Source organism: Chinchilla lanigera, unplaced genomic scaffold, assembly GCF_000276665.1.
Source record: "Chinchilla lanigera isolate Chin_1 unplaced genomic scaffold, ChiLan1.0 scaffold00071, whole genome shotgun sequence".
NCBI lineage: Eukaryota > Metazoa > Chordata > Mammalia > Rodentia > Chinchillidae > Chinchilla > Chinchilla lanigera.
Genome location: NW_004955472.1, coordinates 1,983,012 through 1,991,720, shown reverse-complemented (window position 1 = coordinate 1,991,720; position 8,709 = coordinate 1,983,012). Strand labels below are relative to the sequence as shown.

The 8,709-nt window shown below is 46.9% G+C and overlaps 1 pseudogene; it reads left to right on the top strand.

Annotated features, from left to right (window-relative positions):
• Nucleotides 1-901: 901 nt before the first annotated feature.
• Nucleotides 902-1,778, top strand: LOC102006568 (annotated as a pseudogene).
• The last annotated feature ends 6,931 nt before the right edge of the window (nucleotides 1,779-8,709 follow it).

Genomic DNA, 8,709 nt, shown 5'->3' with positions numbered 1-8,709 from the left:
GGCACAAGCGCCTGCCTGGCAAGCGCAAGGTCCTGAGTTGGATTCTTGGTGCCCAAGAAAAAAAACAAAAAGAAAAAAAAAAGATTTCTCGTTTGTTTTTGTAGTCCAGGCTGGTGTTTAACTCACTGTGTATCCTACCCTGGTCTGGAACTCAAACAATCTTGCTGCCTCAGCCTCCTGAGTGCTGAGATTACAGGCAAGCGCTACCACCCCTGGCGTCCAATTTAGCTCTAAATTAAATTACTTGACTAAAACAGTTGAAACTTTAAACAGTCCTGCTGGGCGTGGTGGCCTACGCCCAGCATTCAGGAGGCTGAGGCAGGAGGATCGTTGAGCGTTTGAGACCAGCCTGGGCTACAAAGTGAGTTCAAGGCCAGCCTGAACTACACAGCAAGACACTGAAAAAATAAGCAAATAAAAACAAAACCAAGAATGTTCCAGCTGTGCCTTTAACAGTCTTATTATCATGACTATGAGTGTACAGATATTCTTTTTTTTTTTTTTTTTGTTTGAGCTATTATTGTTCTTCGTTACCTCGTCCTTACTACTCTGTGTTCCTGCTTTATAGATATGTGGAGAAGAGCAGGGTATGATGATGCTGTAATTCTAGCACTTGTGAGGCTGAGGCAGGAGGATCAGCACAAGTTTGAAGCCAGCCTGAATTCCATAGTGAGTTCAGATCAAATACAAAGCAAATAAATAAGTGAAATGTGTGGGGGAGTTGAAGATAATAACCAGGGTATTTGTGGTGACTCACACTTGTAATCTCAGCACTCTGGGAGACTGAGGCAAGAAGATTACAAATTAAACTGGGCATGGTGGCACATGCCTGTAATCCCAGCACTCCGGAGGCTGAGGCAGGAGGATCCTTTCAAGTTTGAGACCAGCCTGGGCTACAAAGTGAGCTCAAGGCCAGTCTGAACTGCATAGCGAGACCCTGTCTCAAAAGGACAAAAAAAAAAAGATTACAAATTAAGAGCCCATCCTAGAGAGTGCAGTGATTAGCAGCAAGACCCTGTCTCAACATTAAAAATGGGCCAGGCGGCAACAACATGGCAGCCCCCATGGATCTGGAGTTGAAAGGCCTTCACAGAGCTTCAAACCAAAGGTACTGACACTCAACAGAAGGTTAAGCTCGCAGACATTGAGACTGAACAGCTGAACAGAACAAGAAAGCATGCACATCTTCCAGATATATAGTTTATGACTTTGGTAGATAAGACTAACATGTACAAAGGTATAGGAAGAATGTTTATACTTCAGTCTAAGGTGGTAATTCATAGTCAGCTGTGGGAGAAACAGAAAATAGAAGAAAAATTAAAGAATTAGAGCAGAAAAAGTCCTACCTGGAGGGGAGCATTAAGGAAGCCGAGGATAACATCCGGGAGATGCTGCCGGCACGAAGGGCACAATGAGCCTCTGGAGGACACTCTCCCTCCGACCCCTCTCATCTTGGCAAGGGCAGAAGGACCTGCATGGGGTGGCAGCCTCCCTCTACCCGGATGGACATTTTATCTGGTTGGGCCAGCCTGAACACATAGTGAAACCCTGTTTCCTTATAATAAAATACTCATCATTGGATGCATTATGCCCTGTTCGACAGTGTGGTAACTAAGAGGGAATCATCTTTATGGGATCTTAAAAAAAAAGCTGGGCCTGGTGGTGCACCCCTGGTCAGTTCATTCTTACTACTCTCTGTGTTCCTGCTTTATAGATATGTGGAGAAGAGCAGTGTATGATGATGCTCTAATTCCAGCACTTGGGAGGCTGAGGCAGGAGGATCACTGTGAGTTCAAGGTGAGCCTGGGCTACACAGGGAGTTCAAGGCCAGTGTGCGCTACAAAACAAGACCCTGTCCCGGGGCTGGGGATTTAGCTCAGCGGCAAAAGCGCCTGGCTGGCAAGCGCAAGGTCGTGAGTTCAATTCCTGGTACCTGAAGAAAAAAAAAAGACCCTGTCCCAACCAAAAAAACAAGAAAACTAGGCACAGTGGTGCATGCTGATAATCATGGCACTTTGGAGCCTGAGGCAGGAGAATGACTGCAAGCTTAAGATCAGCCTAAGGGCTGGGGATATAGCTCGGTGGTACAAGTGCCTGCTTGGCAAGCATAAGGTCCTGAGTTCGATTCCCGGTACAAAAAAAAAAAGATCAACCTGGGCTACACAGTTCAGTAAAGGCCAGTCTGAACTCACTTTGTAGCCCAGGCTGGCCTCAAACTCACAGCAATCCTCCTGGTTCAGCTTCTTGAGTACTGGGATTATAGTCATGCACCAGCATGCCCACCCCCCAAAAAATTTTTTTAAAGGTTAAAAACCAAAAATGGACAGGCATGGTAGAGCATACCTGTAATTCCAGCACTCGGGAGGACCACTGCAAGTCTGAGGCCTGGGCTACATAGTGAGTTCAGGGCCACCTTGAACTAATAGCAAGATGCTGCCTCAAAAAAAAAAAAAAAAAAAAAGGGCCAGGGAAATTGCTCAACGACACAGCATTTGCCTGGCAAGTGCAAGGTCCTGAGTTCAATTCCCAATACCAGAAAAAGAAGAGAGAGAGAAGCAAAAGTATACAGTGTGTAGGGAAAGGGTGGTCTGACCGTGAGCAGCACATGGGACAGTTTGGTCCCCTTGAGAGATTCCTGCCTTTAGCACATGACAGTGGGTGTTGCTTGTTAATAAACCCATAGAAATTTCCCAAGATTCACTGACCTATGTTCCATGTTGCCAAGCAACATAATTACAGTTTGGTTTCTCATTCAACCTTTTCTCCAGAGAAGTGAATGTGCTGTTGACCAGAGTACCGTATGTTATTTTACATGGCCTAAAATTAGTATACTGATAATATAATTTGGACATTAGCATCAATTCCAGACCCTGTCTACAAAATATGGCTGGAGGCAGGGATGTAGCTCAGTGTGAAAGCTGTGGGTCCAATCCTCAGTACTGTAAGAAAAATTTTTCAAAGGCTAGGAATGTAACTCAGTGCAGAGGCCCTGGCTTCAGTCCCAAGTAAGGTAATAATAATGTCTGTCACCGGACTTAGTGGCACACACCTGTAATCCAGCACTCGGGAGGCTAAGGAGGATTGTTGCAAGTTCGAGGCCAGCCTGGGCTACAAAGTGAGCTCAAGGAAACCTGAATTGCGTAGCGAGACCCTGTCTCAAAAAGACCAAAAGAAATGTAAATAAATAATAATAATTGAACTATAAGAATTAAAGCCAGGCATGGTGGTACATGCCTATAATCCCAGCACTCCAGAGGGGCAAGAGGATCACTGTGAGTTCAAGGCCACCCTGGGCTACATAGTGAGCTCCAGGCAAGCCTGAACTGCATAGCAAGACCCTCAAAACAACCAAAAATACGTATATAAAAAGTGTTTGGTGTGGTGGCAGGTACCTGTAATTCCAGTGCTATAGGAGGCTGAGCCAGGAGGATCTAAATTCAACCCCAGCTTGAGCAATTTGGCAGCATAATAAAACCTTGCCTCAAAATAAAAAAAATAAAGCCAGGTTTGGTGGTGCAGTCCTATAATCCCAGCACTCAGGAGGCTGAGGCAGAAAGATCATTGCAAATTCGAGACCAGCCTGGGCTACAAAGTGAGCTCAAGGCCAGTCTGAACTGCATAGTGAGACCCTGTCTCAAAAAGACAAAAAAAATTATACCTCCACTAATAAGTACAACTTTTATGTTTTTGTCAGATAAAAATAAAAAAGAGCTAGGCATGGTGGTGCATGCTTGAAATCCCAGCACTTTGGGAGGCTAAACCAGGAAAATCAAAAGTTTGAGCCCAGCCTGGGCAGTTTAGGTATTTAGCAAGATCCTGTCTCAAAAAAAAATTTTTTTTTGGTACCGGCAATCGAACTCAGGACCTTGCACTTGCCAGGCAGGTGCTTGCGCTGCTGAGCTATATCCCCAGCCCTCCTGTCTCAAAATTTTAAAAAGACTAGGATATAGTACACTATGAAGGCCCTGGGTTCAATGCCCAGTGCTGAAAAAAGAAAATAAATCCTTGACACAATGTTTCACAATGCTAGCATCATATAGTCCCTGCTAGACAAATGTCTACTGGAAAAAGAAAGACAGGCGGGCATGGTGACACATGCCTGTAATCCCAGCACTCAGGAGGCTGAGGCAGAAAGATCATTGCAAATTCGAGACCAGCCTGGGCTACAAAATGAGCTCACAGACAGCCTGAACTGCATAGCGAGACCCTATCTCAAAAAGACAAAAGAAAAGAAGAGAAAGAGAGTGAGAGAGACAGGGTAGGAGAAGGTGGGTGGCAGATAGTTGAGGCGGTGAGGCGTACTACGCAGGGGAAATTGGTGAGTCACAGGCAGAGGAGAAATAAGCCCAGTTTGGCTGAAAGCAGTATTTTTTTGGAATCTGTGCAGTGAAAAAGAAAGTTGCAGAGGTCAGTGTTATCTGATTGTGTCGGAGGGTCTTACATGCCAGGGTAAGGAATTTATTCCTTCCTGTTACTAATCTCCGCTAAAATGCTTTTTCCCTAGGAATGTAAATAGAGTCTCTCCAAGCAGAAAATCTCCCTCAGGGACACTGAGGAAGTAAGCTGTAAGGGTGAATGACAGGTGGAGGGGCTGACAGTTTAGATGAGGAAGCCACCCCGTAGGTCCTCCGCTGTTGATATGGCACCAGTTCTGCCAACTTGAGGCTCAGCCAGCTGTGGTCGCTAAAGAGACAGTATTTTCCCTGAGCAATCGCTTGCACGTCAGCTTTAAATTAGTAAACTGAAGCAAAAACGTTTCCACTGAGCTTCCGAAAATGTACACATGGTAATTGCCAGGATAAACCTGCTCTAATGATGATGAAAGTAATTCCCAGTCTAACTGTGGAAGAAAATACACCTCCCACACTGCGAGGGAAGGAGGCTTGACAGCCTGTTCAGCTCAGACCTTCCCTGACATTCCCCCAGCCAAATGCTAATCTTCCAGCAGATTGGGCGCTACGCAGAGCCAAAGATAGTTCAGTGTGCCGTGACAGAATGGCTACACCTGTTGTCTTTGTAAAGCAAGACCAAATGCCTTTTGGTTGAAGGACAAACCCCAAGCTCTCAACTTTCCTGACACAGGCTTCTGCACTGGGGAACATTGTGGAAGTGGTCATAGATCTGGGAAGTGATTCCTGAGTGCATCTCCAGCTTCCTGGCAGGCAAGAAAGTGTTATCTTTACTTTAAACTGATAAGAACAGATACTAGGAGCCAGAGATTATAGCTCAGCAGGCACAACGCCTGCCTGGCATCTCCAGCTTCCTGGCAGGCAAGAAAATGTTATCTTTATTTTAAACTGATAAGGACAGATACTAGGAGCCAGAGATATAGCTCAGCAGGCACAGTGCCTGCCTGGCAAGTGCAGAAAGGCTGAGAAAAGAAGACTATCCTTATTTTATGTTTTGTTTTATTTGTTTGTTTTTGAGACAGGGTCTGGCTATGTAGTTAAGGCTGGGCTTGAACTCACTATATAGCCCAGGCTGGTCTGAAACTTGCAACGATCCTCCTGCCTCAGCCTCCCAAGTGTTGTGATTATAGCCATGTGCCACCATCCTGGCCTTGTTTTTCTTTCTTTCTTTCTTTTTTTTTTTTTGTTTTTGTTTTGTTTTGTCTTTTTGAGACAGGGTCTCACTGTGCAGTTCAGGCTGGCCTTGAGCTCACTTTGTAGCCCAGGCTGGTCTCAAACTTGAAAGGATCCTCCTGCCTCAGCCTCCAAGTGCTGGGATTACAGGCGTGCACCACCATGCCTGGCGGTTTTCTTTTTGTTTTGTTTTGTTCAGGGTTTTTTTTGTTTTTTTGTTTTTTTTTTGAGATGGTCTCACTAAGTAGTTCAGACTGGCCTTTAACTCACCATGTAGCACAGGCTGGCCCCAAACTTGCAATCTTCCTGCCTCAGCCTCTTGAGTGCTGGAGATTACAGGTGTGGGCCACCACCCCAGCAGCCCTATAAATCTTAGGACTATTTAACACTCTAGATATAGAGAAATCTTAACTTCCCTCTCCAGGGACAATTTTTCGTGAAGTCAAAGATGCAAGACACCTGGGTGGTACAAGTGACAGCCAGGTGGATTTTGTCCCAAGTGTATTCGGTTCAAAGTGTAAAGTGAAAACTATTCGTCAGCCCTGGCCTCACTTTGTCTGGGAAAACTTCTCTGGAGCCAACAGTGCTTCCCAGCGTGTGACGCCTTCCCGCTAACTGGCCGCTCCAGGTGCACGCTGGTTCTGGCTGCCTCCTTTGTGAGTCTGCCAGACGCTCTTGTTTAGGAACTTGCTGATTCTCCCCTGCCGTGTGGGGCCCAGGGAAACATATCTTTTGCTTTGCTTTGCTTTGCTTAGTGTGTGTGTGTATTTGTTTTCTTTTTCATTTTGCTGTACTGAAGGTTGAACCCAGGGTCTTCACACTGAGGTATATCTCCAGCTCTTTCATTTTTTTGTTTTTAATTTCATAATTGAGATAGGGTCTCCTTCAGTTGCCCAGGCAGGACCTGAGCTTTTGATCCTCCTGCCGTAGGCTCCCAAGTGCTGGTTTACCATTTGCCTGTCTTTTGCTTAGTTTTAATGAAGAAAAACAGAAATAGAGAAAGAAGACAATGAGTAGTAGACTGAAAAAAAAATTTTTTTCTGACGTTTTCCAACAAGAGAGCTGAATGTAAAATAAATTCTGGTTTCTGCTTCAGCACTCTGAGAGGCTGAGGAAAGAGGGTCAAAAGTTTGAGTCCCTTAGTCATAATTCCAGCACTCAGGAAGCTGAGGCAGGAGGATTACTGTGAGTTCAAGGCCAACCTGGAGACCAGCAGTGAGACTTTGTCTCGAAAAACCAAAAGAAAGAAACAAGTCTGAGCCCCTTGGGGCATGATAGCTCACACCTACCTATAATGCCAATACCCAAGAGGCAGGAAGATCACTGAGAGTTCAAGGACAGCCTGAACTACACCTTGTCTCAAAAAAAAAAAAAGTTTGAGCCCAGCCCGGACAGCTTACCAGCTGACTTTGTGAGATTCTGTGTGAAAATGTTAAAAATTTAAGAACTGGCATGGCGGGCGTGGTAGAGCACGCCTATAATCCCAGCACTCGGGAGGCTGAGGCAGGAGGATCGCTGCGGAGTTCAAGACCAGCCTGGGCTACAAAGTGAGCTCAAGGCCAGCCTGAACTGCATAACAATACCCTGTCTCAAAAAGACAAAAAAATAAAACAATTGGCAATGTAGCTTGGTAGGAAGGCCTTAGGCTTAACCCCAGCACTGGAAAAGCAAAACAAAACAAAAGGAAAGGAAAAAGCAAGCAACAAGGAGCAGAGGCAGAGGCCTGTGGGGAGAGGTTGGGGGCATTCAGGGAAACCTTTTCCTTCCTCAGAGTACGAGCACCTCTCCAGGGGCCTCCTGGCCCCGACAGATCTCTCTGGCTCTGTCCAACATTCCCCACCCCCAGTCACTTCTACCTCCCTTCCCTAAAGCCAGAGGAGTCCGGGGTGGAAGCAAGTTAAACCAGTTCTCACAGGCCCGGACACGCAGGTACAGGAGACCTGGGAGAGGAGACGCCTACTCCCAACACGGATGGACCCCAGCTGGGCCTTTACATACAGCCGGGTGCATTTTGTCCGATACGCACCTGCAGGCAAAGCCAGGGGGCACGTTGTGCCCTTGCCCTGGTCAGCAGAGCAGCCACTTCTGTCAGGGAGGGCGTCTACGGCCAGCCCCTCGCTGCCCTTGTTGGCTGCGCTCCTCAGAGTTTCCAGCGTTCTGAAAAGCTGCTTCCCAGCAACCTCTCCGGAGCCCAGCTCTCTCTTCCCCCTCCAGGTGATGCAGGTCCCCGGAGGCCTGGGGAAAGGCTGCCCGTGGCTGTTCCTGCAGTGTGGACAGCCTGGCCCACACGGAACCCCTGCCTCACTGTGGTTGTACGGGTTGTTGCCTACCAGGAGTAAAAAGACCACAGGACTGGCTGGCTGTTAGAGAGCTGTGTACAAAGCTTTTTTTATTTGTTAATCTTCCGCCCATCCCTCTGCTCCTGGCTGCTGGGAAGTCCTAACATGGAACTGTGAAATCTCGACAGATGGCTCAGGGAGTTGGAAGCCCTAAGAATGTCGATGGCTGTGCTCTGTTTGCAAAGCACCGTCAGATCCCTTATCAAAGGAGTTCACAATTGGCCCCGGGAGATTTAGTGACCTGCCTAAAACACAGGCTAATGACCAGAGGTAGAATTTAACTAGGAGAATCATCTCAGATCATCCAAGCTGCACCCACTTCACTCCTCCAGCAAGACTCCATCTACTGCCTGGAGACCCAGTGGTGACGTCCCTTTCCTTTCACAGTAAGATCCATCTGGCTCCACTTTCTCTTTTGCCGGGAGGTGGTACTAGAGGTTGAACCCCGTGCCTCTCCTGCTAGGCAAATGTTCTGCCACTAACTATACCCTGGTCCCCATCTGACTTTGTTTTTTTGCGGGGGGGTTTTGTTTGTTTGAGACAGGATCTTGTTGAGTAGTTTAGGCTGGCCTCGAACTCACAGCAGGCCTCCTGCCTCAGCCTCCCAAGTGCTGGGATTACAGGTGTGCACCACCAAACCTGGCCCTCTTTTTGTTTGAGACAGGGTCTTACTATATAGTTTTTTGTTGTTTTTTTTTTGTTTTTTTTTTTTCCGGTACCGGGAACCGAACTCACGACCTTGCGCTTGCCAGGCAAGCGCTTTGCCGCTGAGCTAAATCCCCAGCCCC